Here is a 16,504-nt window from a genome sequence, read left to right as displayed (position 1 = left end):
CCGAAGGGCCTGATGAGCAAGCGGGTGGTCGAGCGCCCGTGGGCAGTCATTGCCACGGACGTAATCGAACTACCCCGCAGTAAGAAACGGTATAAATACCTAGCGGTATTTCAGGACCTGTTCACTAAATGGGTGGAGTTCAAACCATTTACAGTCGCTACCGGAAAGACCCTGGGGAGTGCCCTTGAGGAGCTAATCCTCTTCAGATGGGAAATTCCCGACTAACTAGTTAGCGACAGTGGCAAGAACTACTGTGGGGCCGAATTCAGGGCTATCCTCAAGGAGTTCGGAATTGAACATGTGCCTTGCCCACCCTACCACCAACAGGCCGACTTTTGCGAGTGGACGATCAAGACATTGAAGACCATGATCTCAATCTTCATAGATCATGACCATCGTGACTGGGACAAGCACCTACACGAGTTCCGGCACGCGATGAACACGGCTGTACAGTCGACTACGAGGGTATCGCCCGCGTTCCTGAACTTCGGAAGAGAACCTCGCCCAGCCAAAAGCTTACGCAGCGAGGTGGAGAAGAAGGGACCGTTGGTGCGTCTCTCCCCCGAGGAATAGGTCGATCGGATGAAGCGTCTAAACGTCCTGCGGAGCCTCGTGATCAGATACATCGAGCAGGCACAAAACAACCAGAAGAGGCATTACGACCGCGGTCGTCGATTGGCCCAATTCCGAGAGGGCGCTATGGTGTGGCGAAGATCGCACACCCTCTCTAACGCGCCAAAGGGTAGGAGCGCGAAGTTAGACCCCTTGTACATCGGGCCGTATAAAGTGCTGGAAGTGCTGTCCCCAGAGCTGTATATTCTGACGATAGACAGCAAGAAGCAGGTGAATCGCGTACACGTAAAGGAATTAAAGCGGTATATCCCACCACGAACAGAAAATTAGAATGTAGGAAGGAAAAGGGGGGGGGGCGAGCTAGGAACTTCCGAAGACCACAGCACATGCGTCAATCCTCTTTCCCCCCCGATCCGAGAGACTTATATAGGCCCCACCTGCATCCACTCCTGCACTAACCTGGCGGGGAACCACTTCAGTGCTACTAACCCAACTTTCAAAGGAGGTACCGAGTGAGAATGTAACTTGTTCTGTCTGCTTACAGGAGGCTCTCGACATGAGTCTGGACGAGGAAGTCGGCCACCTTCAGGCGCTGGTGAACCCGGACCGGGGACGGGACGTGACGACTCCCGCAGAGCCTCTGGAGGGCTCGGGGGTGACCGTGGTTGGCAGCCTTGCCACTACGGACCCGCCAACAACGGACCCTCCCGGGGTGCGGGGGCCCGTCCCCCGCCCCGGTCCTGATGGGCAAAGCCCGGATGGGGAACCCGGCTCGACTCCCGAGTCGGACGCGGACGCGGCGGGCGAGGTCAGTGGTGGCGCGCACCCGGCGCCGCCGGCCGCTGGCCCACTCCCGCCGCACCTTGAACGGCAGGCTCGGGAGCAGCGGGAGAAGGAGGCCCTCAGGGCCAACTTCGTTCCGCTGGAGTCGGTCCCTCATCCGGGCCGGGCCGAGTGGGATAACCATCTCAATACCGGCCCAGCCCGTCAGGCGCTCTCGCTCCAGCAGGCGCTGGCCAACTTGGCTTCTCGCGGACCGCGGGACTGCACTCGAGCGCGCCTACGCTGGGGTCGCCATGGGCCTCCAAACCGCCCGCACCCGGGGCTTACGAACCCATATAAAACCGGGCACCCCGGGTTCGCATTTTGGAGAGGCGAAAAGGGAGGACCATGGCTCCCCGTCGACGGTCCGGGAGGAACCCCTGGTTCCACCACGTGCCCCGAAGGGGGAAGTAAAAATCCCCCTCGAGGTACAGTTCTTCCCGGCGTCGGCCGAGCCGGAGGAAAGGCCACGTAGGGTACTCCCACCGATGTAGCCTGGCGGTCGGGGTCTCTTCCCCCCTGAGGGATATCGAGTCGAGGACGTCCCCGAACCCTCGAGGAAAAAGAAGGCTGGGCGGCTTCCCGACTTCTCTATGGACGTAGAGTTCCGCTACTTCGGCGATAGCCCGTCCTCGCGGGAAACCTTGACCGCAAGGGTGGAGGCGACGAGTCGATGTGAGACGGACCAAGGCGCGTCCGGAGAGGTCGAGCGAACCCAAACCTCGAGGGTGGAGCCGGTTCTCCCTGAAGGGGTGAACCCGGACGAGTCCGATCCCGTGGGGGTGGAGAGCCCTAGGCTGGTTTCGCCCCCGAGGTCGGGGATGGCTGGCGGTAAACCTGCGGTAGAGGGGGAGACGTCGGACCAAACGCGCTTGTGGCGCCCGTTCATCGACGGTCACGGAGTCTTCTGGAAGATATAACCGGATGGCCGTCGCCGCCGAAGGACACGGGCTGGAGCCAAGCGTGTCCCGGCCAAGAAGAGGGCCCTCCTCGCCACCAACTCGGGTACGCCGGAGACGCCCCCCCCCCCGCGTCGACAAATGAACCCGCCGCCCAATGCCCAACACGGCACCCAACACCCTCGGCAGCCATGCCGGCGGTGACGTCAGTGGCCGCACCACCCTTGGCGCCGCCGGAGCCGTCGGCGCCGTCACCGCTTTCTCCCCGTTCGATCGCCCTGGCATACCTTGCCGGACTGTCGATCGGGGACCGGCTACGTCTCGTCGCTGAGGCGAGCGAGCTCTCGCAGCCTCCACCCCGTCGGGAAGACCAGTAAGACGGGGAAGCGACGAGGTAAGTCTTGCATGGTTTCACCTAGTTCACTCCGGGCGTCCCCCGTCTTTACTTCTACGTCTGCCTCAAACTAATCTGTTTCTTTGACTATCTCTGCTAACAAGAAACTAAGGGTCATCCTGTCGACGGCCCGGAAAATGATCGTGTACGGATTTTCAGTGTCCGCCCGTTCATTTTCCGTTCTCCGGACCATTATAATTTTCTAATATTATTTTGTTTTATTTTAACCTAGCATCCTCCCAGCTCGCACACGGCGCCCGGATGGTGAGAGCGGGGGAACAGCCCCCAACCCTAGTTAAAGATCGGTTGCTTCGGGGGGGCTGTGACGGAGAATCACGGCTCGACCGTTGCTCTCCGTCGGGCTCTCACTGCTTCCCCGTGCCCTTTGACGAGCTGGGAGTGTGCACTAGTTGAGCACACTCTAATCGCTCCGTTTCTTTCTTTTGTTCTGTTCTTGAGGTGCGACGGCGACGGCAGCGAATTGGAGAGAGCGAGAGCCGACGTAGAGAGCACAGCGAAAGAGAGAGAGAGAGAGACAGAAGATAAGCGCAAGCCGGCGAGGCGTCGGCAGACCTGCGCGCGTATCTCGCTGGCTTGAGGAAGGAACGGGCAGTACCTGCTGAGCTGCCGCACGGCCCACCGCACGCACACGTTTTCTACTAAGTTTGCTTGTGACCTGTGAGTTCTCGCGCCCTCGCCGACGATTTGCGTTTTTTTGGAAACACGTGGCCAGTGCGCGGAAATTGTGTTCTCGAAGATAGCTTGTGGAGGCAGCTGAACCGGCACCGGTACACGTGGCGATCGGCGAGGTGACGCGGGAGTGTGCGCGCGTGTGACCATCTTGGAAGTGAGTTCCGTTACCGGTCAGCAGCGTGAGGCGAAACGCTGGCGCACACGGATATACGCACACGGATACACGCACACGGACACACGTACACACATACACGTACACAGTCACGTCCAAGGGGGCTCAACAACTCACCAACACGTCAACGCACTAACGACAACAATAGTAATAACAACGATAACAACGGTAGTGAACACAGTAACGACAACGGGAGCATAACAACAACACCACTAACAACGAAGACGGGAACAGCAACAAGAACACTATTAACAACGTCAACCGGAACAGCGAGATCGGCGAGAGAGTATTCAAGGAGCTGAAGGGGACTTTCATCTAGCCGTCGCCTTTGTTTTTTCTTTCCAGAGTGTCTACTTGCGGGATCTGCAGGGAGAAGGACGCGACAGAAAATCTGAGTCGACCCGGGCAAGGTTGGTGCGGTATTTCTCTCTCTCTCTCTCTCTCTTATCCGAGGCGCCGAACGGACACCTCGCAGTTCGGCAGCTCTGCCGATTGCGAGGTCGCGCTTATTGTGTTCGGGCGGTCGTTGTTCGTACACAACGAAGCTTCTTTATTTTTTTTGTAATTTTCGTTATTTTCGAAACTTTCTTTAATTTGTAATTTTCTTTATTTTTGTAATTTTCTCTATTTTCGTTATTTTCTTTAATTTGTAATTCTCTTTATTTTGTAATTTTCCTTATTTGTATTTTTTATTATTTTAATTTAATATTTATTATTATCATTAAAGACCATTATTCTGCCTAGTCTTCGCCTCCGTTTTTTTTTACCCATACAGTCACTCCTATCCCGGGTACAACAGTCCGTGTACGATTAACGCGTGTGCTCGGCGCGTTATTCAGCCGTGGGAACAGTTCTAGCTTCCCGAATCCCTAATCAAATAATTCGTACGGGCAGTCGAGAGCTATCCAAACGGACGACTGAGATTCCCCGTTACAACTTACTCTTAATACAAAATGAATATATTGATGAAAATGAGACTAATAGACCACGAATATCAATAGATGATGAAAAATGCAAATTAGAAACTCACTACGTATGGATTAAAACTTTATCTGCTCTCCTTCGTAGACAAGTTACTCAACATACTGAAAAAATTTATCTTTACGAACGTTGCCTTCATTATTTTACTAACAAGGAAAATTTGAAATCTCATGAAGTTGACTGTTCCAAAATAAATAAGTGTCGGATTAATTTACCTGATGATGCTACTTTAGAATTTAAAAATTTTAAGAATAAAGAGGAAGTTCCATTTATTATATACGCTGATTTTGAATGTCTGTTAAAACCTATAGAAGATCCGAATAGAAATCTCAATGTTAAGAGACATAGTTTCCAAGAACATGAAGCCTATAGCATTGGATTATATGTAAAATGCCGTTATGATGATAGTAAGTTGATATATAAGTCATATAGAAAAAAATTAAATGAAGATGTATCACCAGCATTATGGTTTATAAAGCAATTGAAGTCCCTAGTGATTGAGTTAGAAAAGATATATAATAATGCAATAAAAATGGATTAATCATTTATTAATGAACAGACATTCAAAACGGCAAGAAGATGTCATATTTGCAACCAATATTTTCAAGATAACTAAAAACGAGTTCGTGATCATTGTCATTTAATAGGAAAATTTAGAGGTGCAGCTCATAATCATTGCAATTTGAATTATAAAAATGCTGCTTTCATACCAGTCGTATTTCATAACTTTACAGACTATGACTCACATTTATTATAACAAAAATTGCTACTAACTCAGAATTTGAAGGAAAGATCTCTGTTCTCGCTGAAAACAAAGGAGCGATACATATCCTTCACAAAAGAAGTTGCAAACAGTCGAATTAGCTTTCGTTTCATTGATTCCTTTCGATTTATGCCTACATCTCCAGATAAATTAGCATATTATTTACCTCAGCTAGATATTGTACAGAGAGAATTTCAGAAAGATAATTACACTTTAGAACAGATTAATTTACTCAAAAGAAAAGGAGTTTTCCTATATGAATACATACAAAATTTAAATAGACTAACTGAGACAGAGTTACCATCTATTGAAAAATTTCATAGTTAATTGACAGATAGTGATATTCCTACTGAAGAATATAAGCATGCTCAAAACGTATGGAATATTTTCGGTAGTATTTGGAAGAAAATAGATTTAGGAATGTATTCTGATCTCTATCTGAAAACTGATGTACTTTTACTAGCTGATATTTTTGAGAATTTTCGATCAACCTGTAAGAATGCATATGATCTCGATCCTGCTTATTATTACACTACCCCTGGATTAAGATGGGACGCGATGTTAAAATATACAAATATGAAGCTTGAACTATTAACAGATATAGATATGGTTTTATTCATTCAATAAGGTATTCGTGGAGGTATTAGTCAATACTGCAATAGATTTTCAAAAGCAAACAATAAATATATGGGTGAAGAATTCAATAAGGATGAGCTAAACAAATTTTTAATGTATTATGACGTACCGTATTTTCCGGTGTATAAGACGCACCTTTTTACCGTCAAACCTGACTCCAAAACCAGCCTGCGTCTTATACACCGAATGTAAGACACCCCAAATCCACTAACCTAACTAAAACGTGCGCCTGAATAGTAGCAATTAGACAACCCTCACTAACTATGAATATCTTTCAAAACTAGCCAATGACAGAGTGATTACTTATTTAATAGGTAAGTTCTTTATTATTTCAATAATATATAGTAAACGTACTTTATGTCTGAAGATGATAAAAAATACCTATTACCTATATGCCAATTGGGATCAAAAAACGTCGCATAATATACTAGATAATTAATACGAGATTTTTTATAAAAACGGTATTTTTGTTGCATTGTTTATTTCAATATAATTTTGAAAGTGTTTTTTGAAGTAAGAGACTAACTTGAATTCCAATATGAGCGAAACTAACAAACGAAAATCGTACACAGCGGGCTACAAATTGAATGTGATCAAATTTGCTGAAGAACATGGCAATAGAACTGCCGAAGATCATTTCGGCCCACCACCGAAGGGAAAAAACTAAGGAAAAAAGGCTTTGGCGTTGGCAGAAGAGTAATTTGATTAAAATGCATAAATCAAAGCATGCGCAATGTGGTAAAAAAGCAAGTGGCTTATATTAGAAGATGAAGTTAAACAATGGATTGAAGATAATCGTTCCAAAGGCTTAGCTGTTTCAACGAAAATGATACGCATACATACACAAAAAGTAGCTTTAAAAAGTCAAATAAATGATTTTAAAGGAAGTCCTTCATGATGTCACCGCTACATGAAACGCAATGGTTTAGCTATACGAGTGAAAACAAAAATTTGTCAAAAAATGCCAAAATAGTACGAAGACAAAATTCTCTCTTTTCACCGGAATATAATTCACTGTAGACAAGCAATGAGTTTTGAAATCGGACAGAAAGCAAATATGGATGAAACACCTATGAACTTCGATGTTCCGTCAACTAAAAGTGTTTCGAAAAAAGGACAAAAAACGATTACGATAAAGACAAGTGGTCATGAACAATTCCACTACACCGTGGTTCTTGCTTGCTGTGCTGATGATGTAAAGCTACTTCCAATGATCATTTTTAAACGTAAAACTATGCCTAAGGATAAAATACCGACAGGTGTAATAGAGCATGTATACATAAAAGGATGGATGGATGAAGGTGGTAAGAAAATTTGGATACATAAAGTCTGGTGTAGAAGACAAGGCGGCTTCTTGAAGAAAAAAGCACTTCTGGTTCTTGATCAATTTCGGTCTTATCTGTTAGATTCTGTAAGATAAAAATTTCATCAAAAAAACAACAAAAATAAATAAAACACAACAAAATCAAAAATAAATACAAAAAACAACAAAAAATATTTAAAAAATGCAAAAAATACTTTAAAAAACAACAAAAATCGAAAAAAAAATTAAAAAAACAATAAAAAACAAAAAGAATAGAAAATGTCTCTTTTGATTGTCGACCTCCCCGTGGTAAGAGATATGCAACGGCAATGTATCTAATCATCGTCGGCTAACAGATATCAATATTTTTTTATCATCCCGTAATTAACTTTAATTAACAAAAAAGACGTGCTTTATTACAATTAAACGAATTTTTTTCCTCAAAACTAAATTTTTATCAAAATTTTCATTTTTTCTCAAAATGTGCCTTCAAATTTTGGGGCGCGTCTTATACACCGGTGCGTCGTATACACCGGAAAATACGGTAAACAACCTTTATGGTTGGGCTATGACTCAATCACTACCATTTGAGGGCTTCAAATGGGTTTCAAATGTGGATATGTCAAATTTTTTCAATATCTCTGATGATAGCGACGTAGGCTATATTTTAGAAGTAGATCTAGAGTATCCACAAGAGCTGCATGATGAACATAAAGACCTACCTCTTTGTCCTGAACATACTAAACCACCCGGATCAAAACAGAAAAAACTTTTGGCAACGCTTTATGATAAAGAACGATACGTTATTCATTATAGAGCGTTAAAACAAGCTCTCAAATATGGACTAAAACTCAAAAAGATATATAGAGCGCTAGAATTCAAACAAAAACAATGGCGGAAACCATATGTTGATTTAAATACTGAAAAAAGAAAGCAAGCTAAAAATGAGTTTGAAAAATTATTTTACAAGCTTATGATTAATGCAGTATATGGAAAAACAATGGAAGACGAAAGAAAACGAAAAGATGTCAAACTGATCAATCAATGGGGTGGTAGATATGGCGCTGAAGCTCGAATTGCCCAACCAAATTTCCATAGTAGTTCCATCTTTCATGAAAATTTAGCTGCTATTCAATTATCGTGGACAACTATCAGTATTAAAAAACCTATATACATCGGTCTATGTGTATTAGATCTTTCAAAAACATTAGTCTATGACTTTCATTATGGTTACATGAAGCAACGAATTGGTGAAAAATGTAAATTACTTTATACTGATACTGACAGCCTCATTTATGAAATTCAAGATGTCGATATGTATGAGATCATGAAAGTATACATTGATAAATTTGACACATCGGACTATCCTGCTGATAATCAATTTGGAATGCCTCTAGCTAACAAAAAAGTTCTTGGTGTTATGAAGGATGAGTGCAATGCTGCTATTATGAGGGAGTACATTGAGTTACGAAGTAAACTATACAGTATTGAAATAATAAATAAGGATCCCTTGAAAAAGGCAAAAGGAGTGAAAAAACATGCAGTAAAAAATACAATAACTCACTCAGATTATCGAAAGTGTTTAAACGAAATGGAAATTATTAAACGTACTCAATGTAATATTCGATCTAAATTACATAAATTACTAACAGAGAGAGAGGAAAAGACAGCACTAAGCCCTCATGATGATAAACGATGTATTTTTGATAATAATCCGGACACACTTCCATGGGGGCATTATAAAACTCTCGAAATTGCTGAAATGAAAGAAAGAGTTGAACAGCTACGAAGAAAGAGGTATAGAGAAGAAGACGAAGTGATAGAACAAAATAGTAATATGAAAAGATTCAGATTTGAAGAAAATAATTCTAGAGGGCAGCACTAGCGAAAGAATTCTACTCCTTCGATAGTTACTAGATGGCGCTGATGACTAGTAATGGAGAGGGAGAAACAATGGATATCTGAGTCTACAGAGTGGGAGAATGGTTTTAGATGAAGAATCATAAGAGAGGGGAGACTGAAAGAGAGGGAAGCGGCGACGGCCGCTTGAGCTTTAAGAGTGGGGATTCCACTTATAAAACTAAGAGCTCACTCTTGTTCGAAATAGTTGCTCAGCTCTCACTCAAGCAACAGTCTTACCTCTAATACGTCTTCCACTAACTATTGAAACAAGTAAGATATTTAAATAATTTTAGTTTATAAATACCTTAGTAATAAATAAATAAATAATTAATTCTTTTATTTTTTATTTTACAGAATGGATTTCTCAGCAATAAATAAAATTTCCAAGACGACTTTCCTTCCTCGGAAGGCGATGTCCCAACTAACATCGAACACATTATATCAAGTTACTAAAGTTAGATCATTAACAACGAAATATGGATTTAGCGTTGTTATTACAATTGATGACGAATTTGGTGTGTTCCTGCCTAAAAGAGTTAACATAGTACTCAAAAAAGATGAAGAAATGTTGAACAACCTACATCAGACTAGTGAGAAGGATGAGTTATTTATTTACCATATTGTCGGTTCAAACTTCGAATTTAAACATAATTGTATTTTCAACGAATAGTAATTAAATGTATTATAATACTAATGTAAATAGCTACACTATGAATAATAAAAAAAAAATATCTAATTAAATAGTCTTTTTTCCTTTATTTAACTATCCTCTTATTTCCTTTTGTGGAGAGGTAAAAAAAAAATTCTTAATGTAGCCCTTTCCATTGAATTTTATCTCAATGTAAAGGTGACTCATGAGCGTTGATTCGAAAGGAAGTACCTCACAGGTGAGAGCGAAGGTTGGGGCTCTCACTATTCCTATAATTAACCTTAAGTTCCGATAGAGGGCAGTCATTCGAGTTCTAATATATTTATAAGAAGGATGCATAGTTTGCTTTACCATCATTCAGTGAGAAGAAATAGCTATAGCAAGACTATCCTCTTGTGGTTCATCATGGCGCCTATTAGAAGAAACAAGTAGAGCATTCGCGCTTCGAAGTATGTATGGTTCTCAGATAATATTCAAATTCATCATCTTCCTATTGAAGACAAAGACTCGAGAAAAGGAGTGTGGGAGCAGCTTGCACGAGATCGAGAACGCTTCCAACGTCGTATTATGCAACTAAGTAGTATAATATCGCGAGCACTATTTAAAAAATGTATAATAATGATGAATCATATTCTTGAACCTATACTAAAAAATCATTGTATAGTATATACACTTAACAAACTAAAAATCTAAGTGGAGGTGGAAGAAGCAGCAAGTGGAGGTGGAAGAAGTAGCAAGTGGAGGGAGGCGGCCGTGCCGGCTAGAAAAAGTGTAGGTGGGGTAAAGGTCTTAAGAGAGAGAGAAGAGCTCGGAAAACGTCACTCTGTTAGAAAAATCATTACCAGTAGTATCCACTTCCTTCTCCACTATTCTCAAGTCTTCGATAGCAAGATGGACTTAGAAATGTTAAATAAAATAGCTATGAAGCCCTTTGATGCACTACCGGAGAAAAATTATTATGAACTTGGAGAAAATCATTGTTATTTAGTAACAAACTTTAAGGAAGAAGATAACAATCGAATCATTCTCGAGCTCGATTGTGAATTCCAACGTACTTTACCAGATCGAATTTCAAGAGCCATCATGAAACATTATGATCTTTATATATTACTTTCAGATCATGTACAAAAATATTGTTTACAGATTGAATATCATAGCGCTGGTAGATTTCAATTTATTATTTAATGTAACAACAATGTATCTTTATTTCAATAAAGTATGTACAATAAATTTATTATAAAATATATTGTGGAGAGGTAAATGAGTCACAGGTGTTTCTATTAAAGCAGGTTTCGACTTGTTCTAATGGACTCACAAGTGATGATGCTAAAATGGAAGTACCTCACAGGTGAGAGCGAAGGTTGGGGCTCTTACCATTAAAATAAAACAAAAATTATTTATTATTATTATGATATTTATTTCAATAAAAGTTTACTTTACATAAACGTCTTTATTCTTTCATACGTATAAAGTCTTATCTATGCATGAATTGTGCGAATTATCGAATCCCAACCATTTAACGTATACTTGATTACCACGTTTCCTTAAAACTTTTTCAATGAGATATACATCAGGATACATAGCTTTCTCTAGTTCTTGCTCGTAAAAACCTCCAACAATTGGATTGCCTTTATAATATCTTAAATGATAAGTGATAGGCTTTGTCTTCACAACTCGTTGAATAGTAAAAATCTCAGTAGACCAGTTAGGAGTGTATCCTTTTTCGAAAACGTGTTTAGACTTGTTCACACGTACTTTATCGCCTACTTGAAATTTAGGGCTCTTATGTAACGGTGCCTGTGGATTTGACCTGTACCGTGTGTCCCTTATCTCTCCCTACCATCGGCAAGGACTCATGGCAGACCTATGGCGCATAATTCACTTGCCTGATGCCAGCCTTTATATTTTCAGCATTGCTACCGTAACAAGAAAGAAGAGGAGAGATAGAGAGAGGTAGCGGCATTGGTCAACAAGAGCGCGCAGTAACATGCGCTCTTATAAGAGAGAAAGAGAGAGAGAGAAAAGAGAGAAAGAAAAGAACGCGACTATAGTGCAGGCAGGCGCGTGACACTGGCCGCGCTTGACGGTGCCGCGTGCCGCCGATTAGGCAAGTGAGTGGGGAGAGCGTGAGAAGCAGTCTCTCACGCACTCGGAAGCACACTCGCGGCCAGTAAAAAAGTTGCCCATAGCAGAAAGAGGTGCACGGACCCCCTGCAGTCAGTAAGAAAAGGCGAGGAAACCGAGACGGCATTAGCAATCTGCCCGGATCCAGCCTATCATTTCAGCGAGCCCTTCGAACTACAGATTTGCCTGCAGGACGTTATTACCATCATCGGCGAGGCACTGCATCGAAGGAAATCTACAATCGTCAGGTCATTCTCTAATCTCTCTCTTGAATTCCCATCTTACGGCTACTCGCGGCTTGTGCGCTGTGCCAGGCTCTCACGGGCCGGCACGGCTAGTTTAGTTATTAAGACAATTTAGATTGTATCGAGTTGGTAGCGAGATGGCAAGGCGCTAACGTGCCGGCCATCTCCTTCAGCGATCGGAGATTGTTAATATAGTTAAATAAGGCGCGTGATAGAGTGACCGAATTGTTAACGCTCAAGGTAGCGAGTTGTAATAAATAGATTTACCGAGATAAGAGGAATGATCATTGCGTTTACCTTTCTCTTTACCTTGTCAGGAGCAATACACCGCCTCCCTTGCCTTCCCCCTTTATAAATAATTGGTAATAGCGATAGAGTTATCGGCGTTATAGGCCGACACTATTACACTTAACGAAAAGACGTCGGTCGTAAGAAAATCGTCTCAACATCTGCATTTCATTCTCTTTAGTTACGTCTTTTGGCTTCATATCTATCGTACGATGTTTTCGATTATTGTAAGATTTCAATAAATCAGCTAGAATGTTGATCCATTTGTAATTTCCTTGAAGACTGAATTTTTTCCACATGACATTTTTTAGCGTGCGATTGAAACGTTCACAAATAGTTGCCTTAAGATTGCTATAGGTTGAATATAGATTTATTTTATACTTTGTCATTAGTCTTTGAAAATTTGAATTGTAGAATTCTTTGCCATAATCCACATGTAGATTTCTAGGAGTGCGTCCTTTTTTAAATATAGACTTCATTGCATAAGAAACATCTACACCAGTTTTTTGTTTCACAGGAACTGCCCAAGCGTGCTTTGAAAATATATCAATGACAGTTAATAGATATCGAAAGCCTTTGTTCTCTCTCGAGTAGCCTTGCATCTCTACAAGATCAGTTTGCCATGTCTCATCTATTCCGCGTACATCAACTTTTCTACGGGGATAGTTTCGACGTGCTGGTTTATGTAACTCATCCATCACTCTTTAATGTTTCATTATTTCAATCTATTTGTTATAATTGAATGAATGAAAAGTCAGACGGCCTAATCCTTATTTCTTTCTCCTTATTATTATCATTATTATTTGCTTGTAAATATTGAATCGCTTCTCCATACGATCGTAATTCTATTCTTATTATATTTAAAGATTTTTTAAGATTATTTATTGTAGTCGTAAGCGTATCGACGTTAGCTTCACTAGTTTTTCGCAACGTTCGTAAGTTTACAGCATCATTACTCTCCTGAGGATCGGCTATATAACAAATTCTTTTGTCATTTGCGACGTATTGTCCGTCTTCAGTGATATTATACCCTATACCAGGAGGACCTCTATTATCCTCCTTTTTTTTATTCAATATACGTCCAAACACATCAACACTTATTTTATTACTAAGTAATATTTAAGATTCTCTTAATATATATAGACAACTTCACGTAATTCTTCAATAATTGAATAAATTTCATTAACATGACTAGAATTACCGGCGGTTTGTTCAACAATAAGCAATCTCAATCGATCAACGAGCTCGTTTGGATCATTCCAATATACATAATCAAATAACGTTCCTTTTCTAGCTATTTTATAGTTAGAAAAAAGACCTCTTCCATCAATAGTCGATTTTCGCTTCATAGCGCTATTGCTCAAAGATAAATTTGGACCAATATACTTTTTGAATTTATTTACATGCTTATTGCGATATTCTCCATTTGTTGCGTATCTTTTTCGATGAGCGTTAGTGATTTCGAGAATTTTTATATAATTTTCAATATCCAATGAACTGATTAATTTAGAATCAGGTTCTTTACGAAAGAGAAGTTCCATTAAACCAAGCGTCTTGCTGTATGCTTTATCATTCACAGTCACGTTATCGTTTTGGAAGGAAATTGGAGAATTGCCTATGACATATGTATTTTCATGTAAGCGAACACCAAATGTCTTGTCTAAATTACTTTTCTGCTGAGGTTCATGCAATAGTCGAACATATTTTCCTATAATCGAATCATCCAATAGCTGTTGTCTCTGTTCTGTAGTTACATTTGAACTATTTTTGTTCAAATTTATAGCAGTTGTATCAAGTGATGATTCATCATGATCATCATCATTATCATCAATAGAAATAGCAGACTCAAATGTAGTATCAAGCGGTTGTAATGTAGAATTTAATTCATTAGCAGTACTATTGAAATATCTAGATTTGTAGGGAGTGTCAGTTGCTACTTCTGACTTGAAAACATTATCGAACTCGATTTTCTTTTTCTTTTTCGTTGGCTGTTCAGCAGTAGTAGCGTTACTTTTATCAGTAGTTGCCTCTACGAGTTTCTTCAATGGATCAACCATAGGTTTAAAAGTTTCATGCAATGTCTTTTCTAAATCAGCTTTACCGCGTTTTATTAGTTGATACTTGCGTCTTATGGCATCACGAGCCATGGATAATTGCTCGAGCACCTTCTTTTCTCTTTCAAAGTCAGCCATGTTTACGCTTCTAATTTCTGAAGTTAAATAATCTTCATCCACTCACTCATCTATATTTATAGCAAAAGAATCAAATCCCTTTCTATATCGTCCATGATTTATTGGTCTGTCTCTGTCGATAACCAAAAACCCATGATTATCGTCTCTCCAACATTTTAAACAAATTACTTTAAACTTCTCAAAAGACATATCTAAGTTAACTTGATCATTGTAAATGTGCTTAATATTCACGCCATCTTGTCGAAACAAAACAAGTAAATTCACATTATCTCGAATGAGATGCTTCGGAATGCGAGCGTACGATTGACAGAGATAGAAACTATCTACTTTTTTATGTCTACCCATACAGAAGAATGCTCTTACGTTATCTTGCTTCTCAGTGGCTATATCGTCAAAAATCATGATAGAATTTGGTCGTGTTTTATCTGGTGAAACAACTGTCTCATGCTCGCTGAAAGCATGATACTCTATATCATTAATAGGCTCTAATAAATCTTTCAAAAATGTATATTTAGGCTGATTAAGGGATTTTGAGTAGACATATACGTTTTCAAATCTAAGACCATTAGGATGAGTAATTAACGTTAATAAACAATTAGTTTTTCCACAATTACTAGGTCCGCAGAAAACGGCACGGATACTACCAGGCAATAGTTCACCATGTCTTTTTTCTTGTTTTTCCGTCTCCACCACTCTAACGAAATTAATGACTTGAAGCTTAAGAGGTTGTTCTTTGAAATCCATGTTGTTTACTCATCATTGACACCTCAATGAATGAGTTGTTAGGTATAAAAAGTCTGCTTATATATCTTTTATTTCATTAACATGCTGTCTTTCGAAGAAGTATGATCAGGTACTATAAAAGAAAGACTGGTGGTGATCTAGTGAACGAGATTATAAATAACTTGCCTATTGAAGCTCACGTACTTGGATATCAGTATTGTGGTCCTGGTACAAAATTGAACAAACGATTGGCACGTGGAGATCCTGGTAAAAATTCACTCGACGTTGCTTGTAAAGAACACGATATTGCTTATGCGCAAAATCTGGAGGATATTACGACAAGAAATAAAGCTGACGAAATTCTAGCTAACAAAGCTTGGGAAAGAGTACAAGCTAAAGATAGCAGTTTTGGTGAGAAAGCAGCTGCCTTCACTGTAGCCAACATTATGAAAGTTAAAAGTAAGCTTGGTATGTGTGTTGCTATGAAGAAAGGTAGTAAGAAACAAGGTAGAGGATTTAAAAAACGCCAAGCACGAAAGAAATGTAGAAAAATCAAAAAGCCATCAGTTACATTGAATAAAATTATTAAGACGGTCTCGAAAAGTAGTGTACCTAACAATAGGCTGTAACGTTCGGCTATAAACGGAGCCAATGAAGCTGTGAAAAAGGCTGGCGGTAGAAGTAAAATAAATATACCCCTTATTTTACCTATTCCCAGTAAAGTTGGTGGAGCGATTCCTTTTTTAATTCCATTATTTGCTGCTTTAAGCGCCACTGGAGCTCTAGCTGGAGGAGCTGTTTCAATAGCAAAAGCCGTTAACAGTGCTAAGGGCGCTCAAAATCAATTGAAAGAAGCTCATAGACATAATAAAACTATGGAAGCTATTGCTATTGGTAAAGGACTTTATTTGAAACCATATCGTAAAGGTTATGGTCTTCATCTGAAACCATATTCAAGTGGAAAAGTTTTAAAAAAAAAATGCTCGAAATAACTTTACCTAATCGGGCATTGACAGATCATGATATAAGAAAATATGCTAAAATACTAAAAATTGCAAATTTTCGAGGTGTTTTCATGCGTAATGCTCTGCCAGCTGATGGACCACGATATAAAGAGGCAGCTATTGTAAATTTAGATGATAAAC

This window comes from Phymastichus coffea, unplaced genomic scaffold (assembly GCF_024137745.1).
Source record: "Phymastichus coffea isolate CEN01 unplaced genomic scaffold, Cenicafe_Pcof_1.1 PCOF00088, whole genome shotgun sequence".
Lineage (NCBI taxonomy): Eukaryota > Metazoa > Arthropoda > Insecta > Hymenoptera > Eulophidae > Phymastichus > Phymastichus coffea.
The sequence above is the reverse complement of the archived record's forward strand: the minus strand, read 5'-3'. Positions refer to the sequence as shown.